The sequence below is a fragment of the Drosophila virilis genome, unplaced genomic scaffold, assembly GCF_030788295.1.
Source record: "Drosophila virilis strain 15010-1051.87 unplaced genomic scaffold, Dvir_AGI_RSII-ME tig00001170, whole genome shotgun sequence".
NCBI classification, from domain to species: Eukaryota; Metazoa; Arthropoda; class Insecta; order Diptera; family Drosophilidae; genus Drosophila; species Drosophila virilis.
The window spans coordinates 2581503-2595074 of record NW_027212828.1 but is presented as its reverse complement, the minus strand read 5'-3'; the positions used below and the strand labels follow the sequence as shown (position 1 = coordinate 2595074).

The 13572-nt window shown below is 39.7% G+C and overlaps 1 long non-coding RNA gene across 1 annotated transcript; it reads right to left on the bottom strand.

The window, feature by feature from the left end:
• Positions 1–6633: 6633 nt before the first annotated feature.
• Positions 6634–13458, bottom strand: LOC116652332 (uncharacterized). Its single transcript, XR_011417119.1, has 2 exons — positions 13055–13458; positions 6634–7458 (listed from the first exon to the last, which is right to left on the bottom strand). It is a non-coding gene; the product is annotated as an uncharacterized lncRNA (long non-coding RNA).
• Positions 13459–13572: the final 114 nt, after the last annotated feature.

The following is a 13572-nucleotide window of genomic DNA, read 5'->3' as shown; positions in this document are numbered from 1 at the left end:
CGCAGGCGCTCGGAGGACCTCCAGCTAAAAATTTCTATAGCTCTTATAGATTCTGATGTCTTTGCCTTCGTACATACGAGCAGACGGGTGGATGGTCAAATGGCCGGACGGACATACGGACGGACAGACAGACGGACATGGCAAGATCGACTGGCTATTAATGCTCCAATAATATATATACTTTATGGGGCGGAGATACTTTCTTCTGGATGTTACATATATTCGCACATAAACATAATACGTTTTTACCCATTTTCAATGGGCTCAAGGTATACAAATAAGACTCATTTACCATTGGAAGCAGCAACAAATCAACTGCAAAACAATAACAGTGCGCAGGAAACCCAATCTTTTTCTCGACGTCTGTTTTGCTTAACATTTTCTTCTGCTGCTCGGTGCTCTCTATTATGTTCGGCAACGAATTTCTCTCCTCTCGTCATCGTTGAAGACAACTGCAACCCGGTTTTTACAGTGCCAGAACTTGGTGCCTGGAAACATGCGAACTAAGGCATCCTGCACCTGTTCTAGTGTTTGCAGATTGCAATAGAGGGCATTAACTGCATTTGGATTAATCAAGTCAAGGAGTTCATCTAGAAGGGATGTGCGATCAGTGAAGCTCACTTCATGACGCCTCTTGTCCCCGAAAAGGATAAAGTTGCTTTGGTGGGGACGCGTGCCTCTTCAAAAACAATTTGATTTTGAAAACAATTAAGTGGCTTTTCTCATTAATTGACGCAATTGTATAGGTCAAGGATAGCTCGCTGTGGGCTGTGGCTACGCAGGAATCAGTATTCAGCTCGTCAAGAGCGTTGAGCTATTGTAGCGATAGCGCATCAGCAACTAAATTCTCCTTGCCTGGCTTGTAAAATAATCGCTCATTCGTTTCCTCAATGCGCGCCTTCCATCTTTTAATTTTGGCATTCGGGTTTGACCCAGAAACGGCAAAAATTAACGGTTGGTGGTCCGTGAAAATGTTAATGTGTTTTATCCCATATAGGTAGTGGCGTAGCTTGCTAAGGGCCCAAACTATAGCCAAAAGTTTCCGCTCGTTGGTGGCGTTGTTCACCTCCGGGGGTTTCAATGTTCTGGAAATCATTGAGATGGGGCGACCCTTTTGAGAAAGCACTGCCCCTATACACTAACTTTGCAAAAGGTTGATCAAGACTACCTAATCAATTGTGTGCTTTTCACAAACGCCGCTGGAATGCTTAGCTTGCGCCTCGTGCGCTGCCGTCGTCCAAAAACATCCGGCCCAGAGCTATGTCAGCATCTGTGGCTGGTGTTATATTGCATTTCGCTGACCCCTGTTAACTCGTAAGAACATCCGACCTAGTGCTATATCAGCATCTGGGGCTGGTGTCGTTGGCCTCTGTTAACTTATATGTTGTGGTAACTTATAAGTATATTCTAGCCATGTCCACCTGTCTGTTCGTCCGTCCGAGACTTAAGATTTTGAATGTTTTCTAGTGTTCGCGCAGTACGAGGTTGGTTGCGGTAGTCAATAACTTGCTCAGTTTCCAGGAAACCGCTATCGAAATAGTTCTTTTGAGCGTCTTTAATTTTTTAGCTATTGCCACTAGCCCTCTACCACCACATTGCTATAAATCATGTGAAATTACCATTTTGTATTGTCACCAATTTAATGCACAATTTTAATGCAATTGTCTTTTTGAGAATACACGAATATTCTATAGTACAATAAGATCTACTACAAAAAGATCGTTTGAGACACACTAAAGGTGTTGAAGAAAATGTGTTTTGGCTGCCCATAAGGTTGGGGCAGCTAGTGCAAAGAGTAAGAATATCTGTATTTACCCACATAGATTCACCAACGTATTTATTGAATTCTATCAACAGCATTGCAATTGTGATTTTATTTTAATTCCTTTTTTTTTCTCAATAAAAACTAATTGTTTCTTTTTGGCTGTTGAGTAGGAGTGGTGGCAAGAAGTGTGGCATGTTCGAGTCCTATTGCTTTATCTTTTTTTATACCCTGAACCTATACAAAATAGGTAAACGCCACTACGCAGTTATAAGACGACTACATGAACCTATTTGAACTACAGAACTTAAATTTCAACTTTAAAACAATTAAGAGGATTGGCATGAGGTGCGAACTGTTACCTGTTCGAATTGTTACCTTGTTACCTTGTTGAAGGAACTAATTTTTTATACCCATTCATATATTCCATTCAAACTGATTAACAAAGTTTTTATGGAGGTGCCAAATTATGTACGAGGTAGAAGGAATCATCTACGACTCCAAAAAATAATATTTATTGTTGATCAGCATCAATAGCCGAGTTGATCTAGTCATATCCGTCTATCTGTCCCTCCACGCGTAATGCCAGCTGTTAGTGGTAGTATTTGTATATCTTTTAGTATGTATTTATCACATCAGTTGCGAGGTTACTTTTGCCCTGGTTCGGAGTACGCCTTTTGGAATGCTGCTGAAGCAGCGTTAAGTATTCTTCACGCCAGCGGGATCAAAATAATAGTTGGAGATATTTTACGCGTTGCCAGCGATCCAGACGATTGAAGACTCAACGAACGATGAGCTGGGTCCACCAATCCAGAAATGAGCTGGAGTGAGGACCTCCATATCTGCTGGATCTTCTGAAAGAGAAAACAATGGCCTGGAGTTAATTATTGATGCTATGTGGCTGACTAGAGTGCGAAGCTCTTCGGAGTTGAAAACCCAAGAGCCAACAGCACGATAAAATGATGCTTCTCTGTCTTCACTGCTGGGTATAAATTTCCAATCAATGGATTCATCAGATTGCGACTGAATAGACGCTTGAACCTCAGAATCTTGTTCCTGGCGCCGATAAAGTTGGTAGAGTTATCCAACCATACCTGAGATGGGCTGCCTCGAGTTGACGTAAACCTCTATTTCAAAAGCTCGAGATTTCAAAAGGACGAGTCTTAGTAAGAGTTGGGTCCCATGTTGTATATCACATAATATTAGTCCAAGATGCCATATGTATATGGATTTATTAATATTATTAATATACGCTGCATTATATCAAATTAGTTGACGTATTTACAAGTTGCAGTTATATCAACGGAGGGAGATGACGCAATAACTTTTTTCTTTATTCTATGTTTGAGTTCTTTCTTTTTTGACAAGCGAGAAACAGGCCAGTCCAATTTGTTTCCAACTAGAAATTCTGGGCCGTTAAACCATTGTGGGGATTGATGTAATTCACTGGGTGTAGATTCTATCGAGAGTATATTTGCCGGGTTGAGCGAAGTAAGAACGTAGCGCCATTCTATGGCATTCGTTAGCTCTTGAACTGCAGTGACGCGATTAGCTACAAACACATTGAGCTTGCAGGGCTCGGTCTTTATCCAGGAAAGGCATACAGAAGAATCTGACCAACAGTAGAATTTTCCATCGAAGAGATTGATTTTAGATATCTCACGCATGAGATTAGATAGTAAGACGGCGCCACAGAGATCTAGCTTTGGAGAGGAGCTATACGCGATTTGGAACACAACAGCTGAAAACTGGCTAATGGTCGTCGAGAAACGACGAAGACACATGATCCATATAATTCAATGCTGGCGTCGCAAAAACCGTGAACTTCTAACTCTGCTGCAGATTAACACGAGACGAGCAAATTTAAGAAACTGTGCCTTTTCAAAACTGCAGCAAAGGTGTTCCCAGTGATGATGGCAGGCTCTCTTCCCACGCAAGTTTCTCATTCCAGATCTGCTGCAAAAAGTTTTTAGCCTTGGCGATTACCGGCCCTATGAGTCCAAGCGAGTCATATAAGCGAGCTATGATCGCCAGTATTGATCTTCTGGATGGTTTGGATCTCTACTGAATGGACTAAAAAGAAAACAACCTATCCGACGCTGAGTCCCAAGCGATTCCTAGAGTTTTGGTGATGTCGCTACCATCATCAAACTTTAGAGAAGATTCTCTTTCCTTCGGGAATCCCTTCCAGTACAACAGCATTGTTTGGGCACTACTTTCGGAACTTGAAGCGCCCACTTGCCACGATTCCAGCTGTCTGATTAAGAATTTCCTTCGCTTTTTGAGTTGAGTCACCCCCTGAAATGAGGTCATCAACGTAGAAGAAGCCGAGATCCAATTGAAAAGTTAGTTTCCTCATCCATGATAAGCTGATGCATAATACGACATATGACCAAGATCCAAGTATTCCTATAGAAAGTTTGAATATTGAATCTTCAGGTCTTGACGATTTTGTAGTTTGAGTTCCAGAGTCAGAAATCGATGAAAAGATATGACGTCCCACGATATTCCAAACTTCTCTTGAAGGGTAAACGAACTGAATATTGAAAACTAGGCTGACATGAGTCCTTACGAAATGTTCTTCACATATATTTTCTTCCTTTGAAGTGGTAGGTGTAATTTCCAAGCAGGATTCTATCTCCCAAAACCTTCGCACCCATTCATCAACACGTTCTTCAGGACTTGATTCGAGTTTTCCCACAGTGTGGTTTCCCATCAACGTAGAGACACCCAAGCGCGGTCCGCCTCCAGAAACTACCCAACCAAGCCGTGGTTTTTGAAGACACGGTAGCCCTGAGGGAAGCCCTATCTGGCCGACGCTGAGAAGATCGTAAAACAGGATAGCTCCAAGCAGCAAGTCCACGCATTGAAGTTTAAAGAAAGACGGATCTGCAAGTTTTATGTTATCGGGAATGTTTTAACTCGTCGTGTAAATAGTAAAACTCGGTTGACTATCAGTTATGTAAGGCACTACCTAAGCTCTGAGGCATGTTGAGCATTCAGAGACTTGAGATTGTATTGTGATAGTGACCGTATTTCCTGTTCTTTATTTCTGTTTCAAAACGAGAATCTCCTAAACTAGACAATGGTGTCTTAAACTGAAGCTGTTGAGCAAGGCGCGATGTTATAAAGTGAAGCTGAGAACCGGAATCCAAAAGACACGACAAGGTGTCAAAGCGCCGCAGTGATTTTTAAAGAAGACCGTAAATACTGGGCAACACGTGGAGGTTGATGGCGACGACTTAGCGAAAGAGGCATGGGCTATCGACGATGAATCAGCATGCACAGTTAGCTGACCAGACGGATATACAGAATTATTAGATTTTTTCACCCCGCAGGTGCGACAGCATCCAGAGCTGCATGATCGCAATTGATGGCCTTTCTTTGGGAATAGTCATTTTGCCTCTTCAAGCCGTAATGCTGTGGTCAATTTGCAAATCGGGAACAATTATATATACCATGACCAAGGCTGTCACAAAAGACGCAGACAGGGGTGTGGTGGTTAGTGGCGATAAATGACGATCTACTTGTGTTAATTGCTCTAGTTTTTTCCACCTGATGGCTAGGGCATAGCTTGCCATAGCAAAATTTACGGTTTCCATTGTTCGGCATCTCTGTAGCCATATGCTCCCACGATTGTATTAAGTTGACCAACGACGAATCTTCTAGCCACTTGGCTTGTGATATTGGGTCCAGTTTTTTTTCAATAAATTAAGTGCTATGACATAATTATCGTTTGTTATTTCCAATGATCGAACCTCGCCCAGCGCTGAATCCGATATCTGCTTGATCAGGATGATTTTCTATGACGGTTGTGTACATAGCATAAAATTCGGCCCATTCTGTGCAACCATCACTGAACGTAGGCAACTTTAGGGTAGTGCCGGCTGTGCCTTAGCTGTCGCTAACTGTCTGTCAGGCAACACAGATTGGTCGTGAAATGTTGAGTAATGCAATATTGAGACAGGTTTTGTGATTTCACTTCGAGCCGAAATTTCCACAGAAACTGCCAACTCGTCGAAGTCCTCATGCAATTGGTTACCAATTTCATCAGTCTAGTTCTTCGAGGCTAATGTGAGAAATATCAAATGTGGTCTAAAGTCGCTCAATTTGTTTCTGCCTAACACTAACACCGCATTCATCAATTGCGCTTTTTTGAGCTTCAGAAAAGTCACCCTGTTTGCAGAGGGGACTGCACTAGAGGCATTATTTTCGGTTGCCATTAGAAGCGTTAATAGAAAGCGTGTGCAAAACTAGCTGAGTGACTAACAACGGTGATCGCTAGTACATGCAAACCGTTCAAAGAACAATAGCTGTAAGAACTACGGCGAAAGCAAGTGTCAAGCTTTATAACGAAGCAACGGCAATAGCTTGTACATAAGTACCGCACGAATGAGCAAAAATTTTAAGCGACCGAAAGAGTAGGTAAAGCGACGGCTATCGCTTATAAGTATGCATATGAACTGCACAAAACGAAATGTCAGGATGTGATCTTTTAAGATTATTGCTTCGGGGTCACCAACTATTGCGCTATTGAGCTTTTTCAATACCTTTCACAAATAGATATAAATAACATTAATTTTTTTCTTGTGTTCCAATTTGTTTTTATATTAGTTAAAAGTTACGAAAAGCAGATAGCCCCGAATCGGTATGTGCTTAATATTTAAGAACAATGATTTTGCATAGGCGAGCGAGCCCGAATTGGTGCGTGCCAATTTGAGCGAAGCGACAATTGAGTAGTTATAGTTTTGAGTAATGCGATGTGGCGATGGGGCGATGTGTACCAAATGCATGAAGCGAACGAACTTAACTAACTCGCAGCATCGAGGCCTTCGCATAAGTAATGCAAGGGCAATAAAACGATCGTTACAGTGAAGAGCACAAGCTTAATGTAAATGAAATCTTAAGAGCGATCTCAGTTGCGAGATCGCTCAAGCAGTTTTGGCTGCGTAGCCAGACACGTATCCCTTAAGTGAAACACACATTTACAAAAAATAAAAGAAAAAATATAAAATTAAACATAAGTGAACATATTGCATTGAATAACACGAAAAATCTTTAAGAATAAAACTTAACGAATCACTTTGAAAGAATTTAACAAAAAATAAACTATAATATAATATCAGCGAACATATTTCATATAAGGATACAAATTTATTTTACGGAAACTAACCAACTTTTATAACTTATTAATTCAACTTCCTTTTTCGAATAATTCTGATATTTAACTGCTTTTTTAAATTGATTATCATTGTCACATTTTACATTTTTGTGTTAATATTTTAAACATCCCTATATCAGTAGAAAATAAATTAAAGAAGTATACCCTATAAGTAGTCGGTAAAGAATTCTTTGTATGGTTCACAATAAAACACTAAATACCGAAAAAGATGCAAGACGAATTGTCCAAAGCTATCAACTGCCTTTCCCTTGGGCCAAGCGCGGCCCACCGCGAGGGCAACCAGCTAGCAGCATTCCTATTGCTAAACCAGAACTAGGAGATGTTATAGTTGGTGTAATCCGAGAGACCCTCGAAGGAGGCGATCTGATAAGACAAGCTACGGACAACTCTGACATGGTAGATGTGTTGTCCGAAATCCAATCGCAAGGCCAGGTCCTGGAAGCGAACACGAGACCGTCCCAGAGATAACGCGATTAATTACGGAATTCTCCGGGAAAAGAACTATATTTAACTCCTGAAAGAAATATGTAGATCGCATAATGAGTTTATATGAGGGACGAGAGAGACTTATAAATATTAGTAAGTTACTCTACCTATACGAAACAAAATAGTCGGAGAAGCCGACGTAGTACTAGAATCATATATTACTCCCATGAACTGGTGGGCAATATCTGTCTGAATACCAAATGTTCTTTTTGGTACAAGGTCGAAAAATCAGGCAGTCCACTATCAGCTGTCTCTGATACTCAACCAAATAAGCTCGTAGGAAGAATCAGTGGAAACCGTGAGAGCTTTAGCAAAAAATGATCGAAATAAAGCCATGGATACCTTTGTACGTCGGCTAAATGGCGATTTACCCCACTTATTAGCTATTAAAAAACCGAGAGACTTGAGCCACGCACTTCATTTGTATGGATAAGTGAAAATCAGGAGGATAGGAACGCATTCATTCTGATATATAAACAGTAGGCGCCACCCTTGCCACCTAGGCAAGTCCCAAATCCAATAGTCACAAGACACCAAGGGCAAAGACCAGTGTTAGGGCAAGAATATGGTGTCCTACAACACAGCACAGAACTTCCGGAGCCACCGCGCCCACAGGCTCAAAACCCCAAGCCTAGATCGATTCCCATGGAAATCGATCCGTCTATTAGTTCCAAACATTTAAATGATATGAACAAATCTGAGAATAATGATCTAGCAGGAAAACGACCACCTACCGCAGCCTACACAGGACCCCCACAGAAATTCCAAAGGCAATTTAACATTGCCACTGGCAATAAGGAGCCGACCACAGACGGAAACGAGGTAGAATCACCTTATGCATTTGGTGTGAAGGAACAGGGATACTTCGAAACTATAGGACAAGAGGCACCTGGAGAACTGCCTAGTCAATATCAAGAGGACAATAAACATGCCCGTACCGGCAGATGCCTCAGACGTTGATTTCTTTGTTTTAATAGTCTCTTAGTTAAATAATCGCACATTTAGGCGAAATAAAGTATTTCTAAGTCATCGATTTAAAGAGCGGTTTCCATCAAATCCCACTCAATGAAAGGGATATTGAGAAAACGGCTTTGGCCGTAAACGGAGGAAAATTCGTATTCACTAGACTGCACTTCGGTCTAAGGAACTCGCCGTCCATATTTCAGCGCTGGCATAAAGTTAACATGAGAATTCAAATCGATAAATGCGAATACTTCAAAATTGATATATTGGGCTTCACTGTTTCAGAAAATGGCATTAAAAGAAAGTGAAAGCCATCAAGGCGTTCCCTGTACTTAAAACTCTGAAAGATTTACCATTTTTCTGGGTTTATCGAGCTATTATCGCAGATTCAACAACGGTAGATCTTCAAAGGACATCACAGCTAAAATAAAAATCACTCTGGATAATAAAGCGTTAGACTCGTTTGATAAGATTAAAAGAACACTAGCCTCCCAAGACGTGATACTCCGACTTTGGTAAAGAATTCCAATTGACAAGCGATGCTTCGAACTTCGCTATTAGAGCAGTACAGTACAGCAAACTGATCACTTTTATTTCCCGTACTTTTTCAAAAGCGGAAGAAAAAGAAATGCTGGCCATAGTTTGAGCTCTCCAGGGCTGGCGAATATATCTATACCGTACCGCTAAAGTAGTCATACATACTGACCAACAGCCTTTGAGCTTTGCTCTTATTAGCAAAAAACATTATGGTAAACTCATGAGTTGAAAAATTGTGAACGGGTTGTTCACCTCAGAAGTGGTTATGGGCAAGATACAAAACATATTCCTTTCATACTTCAGTTCAGTTATAAGGTCCGATATACGCAAAACTAGAAGTAGACAGTCAAAAATGAGGGGAACAATATCTTGACGAAAGAACACACCAGAGCACATAGAATCTCCATAGAAAACAAGATACAGATATTAAGTAGATTATTTTTCCCACATATTAAAAAGGAAACAGAAGCACTGGCAAACGCATGCGAAACTTGCAAAGAAACAGAATACGATAGACGACCACCATGTGGCGCAATCCAAAAAACAGCTATACCTTCGTACCTAGGTCAGATAATCCATATCGACTTGTTCATAACTCAGAAGAATCTAGTACTTACTGCCATCGACAAATTTTCAAAATACGCTCTGGTTAAAATACTTAAATCAAAGGCAGCTGAAAATTAAAAAAACACCTTACCGGAAATCATAATGATATTCGGCATGCCGCAACTAGTTGTCATGGATAACGAAAAGTTTTTGAATGCATCATCTATTAAATTTCTGCAGCAAGACCAGCTTAAGGCAACAGTTTCTACGACGCCGCCATACACATCTACCAGTACGGGCAGGTTGAGGGATTACATTCAACACTAATCGAAAGCATACGTTGTATAAAAAAAGGCGAGGGTATCGAAAATTTTGGAGATCTAATCTAATCAAAGCAGTTCAACTATATAATCAATCAGTACACTAAACAGTAAAAGGAAAACCAATAGATATATCTTCGGCAACCAAAATATTATTGATCCCCAACAAATAGAAATGCAAGGGCAGCAGATAAGAGAAAAATCATAAGAAAGCTAGAAAAAGGTCATAAATACCAAAATGTTAAAAAAAAAAAAAAAAAAAAAAAAAAAACAATTAAAGAACTATCACATTGGAGATACCATTTACATTAAAATAGACAAATGAATAGGTTGAAAACTCAAACCAAAATACAGAAAAGAAATAGAAGCATAAAACGGAAAAACCACCATTACTACAAAAAAACGGAAGACAAGTCCATAAAAATAATATAAACATGGGGCTGTTGACAATTTTAGACTACTCACAATCACAGCTTATTCCAATAAAAATGGGTTTAGCCGCAGTGCACAACGGCACCTTCAAAATTATCCATGTATTCGACACTGAAGAATACGAAAGAGTTTTCCAGACATTGGAAGATACCCTGCATGGTGTACGCCACACACCAGATATTCTCATTGCTCGAGTACGGCACTGAAAAATAAAAAAAAATGATCTACGCAGACTCAGAACCTCGCAAAGAGCGGCAAGAACGATATATGCGTTGGGAACAGATTGGAAATGGCTGGCCGGCTCGCCGGACCACAGTGATCACGAAATAGTAACAGAAATTAATGAGCAGTTAGAAAACAACATCAAACAAGTTTTGAAAAATAAAATATTGCAAAATAAAATCAACAAGATATGCGGAGTCACGAATGAGATAATTAATATAGCTTAAAATAAATAAAAATTTTAACGAAGAAAAAATTTCGGTACTTAAATTCAATATTCGAGTTTCTAAAGACGATTTAACAAATCTAGTTCATTCAATAGATTGGGCAAAAACAGAATTAGAGTCTAAACAATAGAAACAATTTAAAAAAAAAAAGAAAAAGTAATGTTCTTAAATACAGAAGAACTATTTGAATATGTTCAAATGATAATAGCAACAAATGGCAAAAGCCTACTAGCTATATAGCAACATTCAAAAATTTAATACAATAATCAAAATAAAATACGAAAACATTGTGAAATGTGGCCAAATGATATATGCACTGAAAGACTCTTGCGAATCTCATAACATATAATCATATTTAATAAGAACAATCCAATAGACTTAAGTAACCATACATGCATTACTGCACTTCTGAAAAGCCAAGCTCAGAATTGCAAAACGATCATTAGCCAACATCTTTTATTATCAAAGAGGAAAAGTACAACCACTAACCAAACAACATATAGACTAGACATGCGTACCAGAAGTAGACACAAAATGTATCGGTGGCATCTGGTCCAAGCTCGCGAGTAAGGGAGTAAGATATACATATGATGTATTTTTGAACCACTTACTCTACAGGAAAGTGCTTGGCGCACTCTCTTCCATATGATTTGTGCGATTGAACGGCAACGCTGTTAACTTTTATCTCGCTCGCACTTACTCTCAGCTCTTAATGCTCTCTCTATGTTTAGGGATCGTTTAAATGTGTGTGTGTGTATGTGTCCGGCAAGCAAAACTGCGCAAAAATTTAATTTTTCCCAAATGCTGAGGCATTTCTACCCTTTTGAAGGCACGAGTAATATGAAATAGAGAAATGGTTTGCCACGTCGATGCGAAATTCTGGCATTTTAGTTCGCTACCGTTGGTAAGGGTATCCAAGCGTTCCCATGTGTGCGTTTAAAATATTTTGGACTCGCTATTCACGCACACTTGTATATTTTGTATATGAATAGAAGCATTTATGCGCTTGTGTGCCTGTTGCTTGCCTGCCTGCCTGTCCCCGATGAAAAATTTAACAAGATTATAGGATTTCTGATTTTGGACATCAAAAATCTTAAAAAAGAAGGGCGCGCGTCAGACGCGTGCCAATAATGATATTTTCTTTGCGCCCATGATCTGTCCATTCACAGACATTTGTATCTGTGTGTCTACGTGTAGAGGTCGAAAATAAGAAATCCCAAAATTTTGTTACATTTGCATCGGGGACAGGCTAGCAACAGGCACACAAGCGCATAAATGTTTCTATTCATATACAAAATATACAAGTATGCGTGAATAGCGAGTCCAAAATATTTTAAATGCACTCATGGGAACGCTTGGGTACCCTTACCAACGATAGCGAACTAAAATGCCAGAATTTCGCATCGACGTGGCAAACCATTTCTCTATTTCATATTACTCGTGCCTTCAAAAGGGTAGAAATGCCTCAGCATTTGGGTAAATTAAATTTTTGCGCAGTTTTGCTTGCCGGACACATACACACACACATTGAAACGATCCCTAAACATAAAGAGAGAGCATTGAGAGCTGAGAGTAAGTGCGAGCGAGATAAAAGTTAGCCACGTTGCCATTCTATCGCACAAGTCATATGGAAGAGAGTGCGCCAAGCACTTTCCTGTAGAGTAAGCGGTTCAAAAATACATCATATGTATATCTTACTCCCTTACTCGCGATTTTGGACCAGATGCCTCCGATACTTTTTGTGACAACGTTGTTTGTATGTGATATCCAGTCTATATGTTGTTTGGTTAGTGGTACAACTCAATGACTTCGACGGAAAGCTGGGAATCGAAAAAGAAGAAATGGAACTCGAGCAACATATCTATTTCAGTTACAAAACTCAACCGTTGCCATAGGAGGTGAGTTGTATGAATCAACCGAGGTAGTCCTTGCAGAAGCCACACCACCCCTATTTAAAAAAATTGCACAAAAAACAGTCGACTCTCCTTGCAAATGCTAAAGGAGGTTAACATGAATAAAACCTTGAAGCTCGACACCCTGAAGAGCTACAACAACAATCAACTTTACGCTAATGAGGCGCAAGATTTTCGCTACATGACAGCAGATAACCATAGTAGTTGTGGAAGAAGAACCAGCGGCAGAAGCGAGCGTAGTTACAAATCAAAAACGCTTTTACATCGCATCCGAGGGCGTGTTTAAAGGGGGAAGTAAAATACGAAGTTAACCAAGAAGACATGCACACTCCCATATTATTACGGCCCCAATGCATGCACCTTTGACAGCGGTTTCCACAAAACAGCCCATCAGTTGGAGCGAAACATGCAATAGGACACCCTATCTAAGCTACAACGGAAACGACGACAATAACAAAGCTTACAGAAGCGACAGCGACAACTTCGGCAGCAAGAACAGCGGCAGCGGTGATACGGCAGTGGCGACAGCAGCAGCGGAGTTTTAACTTTAATATAATTTATACTTATAATTGAAAATTATTTCTTAAGTAGCACTACTAATAAACTGTTGTTTTTCAAAGACCTTAGGGAAAAAATTCCTCTTTGTATATGCAGGCTTTTGCACTATTAAATTAGCATACTTAATGAATGACGGAAACCTAATTTTTAAAACTATAAAAAAATTAATGTAGATTGTGAATAATATAATTTTTTGCAATTATGCAATAAAATTTACATGATTTTGGGGAACATAAAACATTAACAAAATCATTTAAAAGTGAGCGATTGCACGTGTTGATAATGAATTATTCGATGTGCGTCAAACTAGCGTCGGTGACTTAGTGTCGAGTTTTGGTACTTGTTATCGGAAAAGTATCTGTCATTTTTACATGCATTTATTTATGTTTTTAAGCACGCAACCAAATATATTGAAAATGAAGAA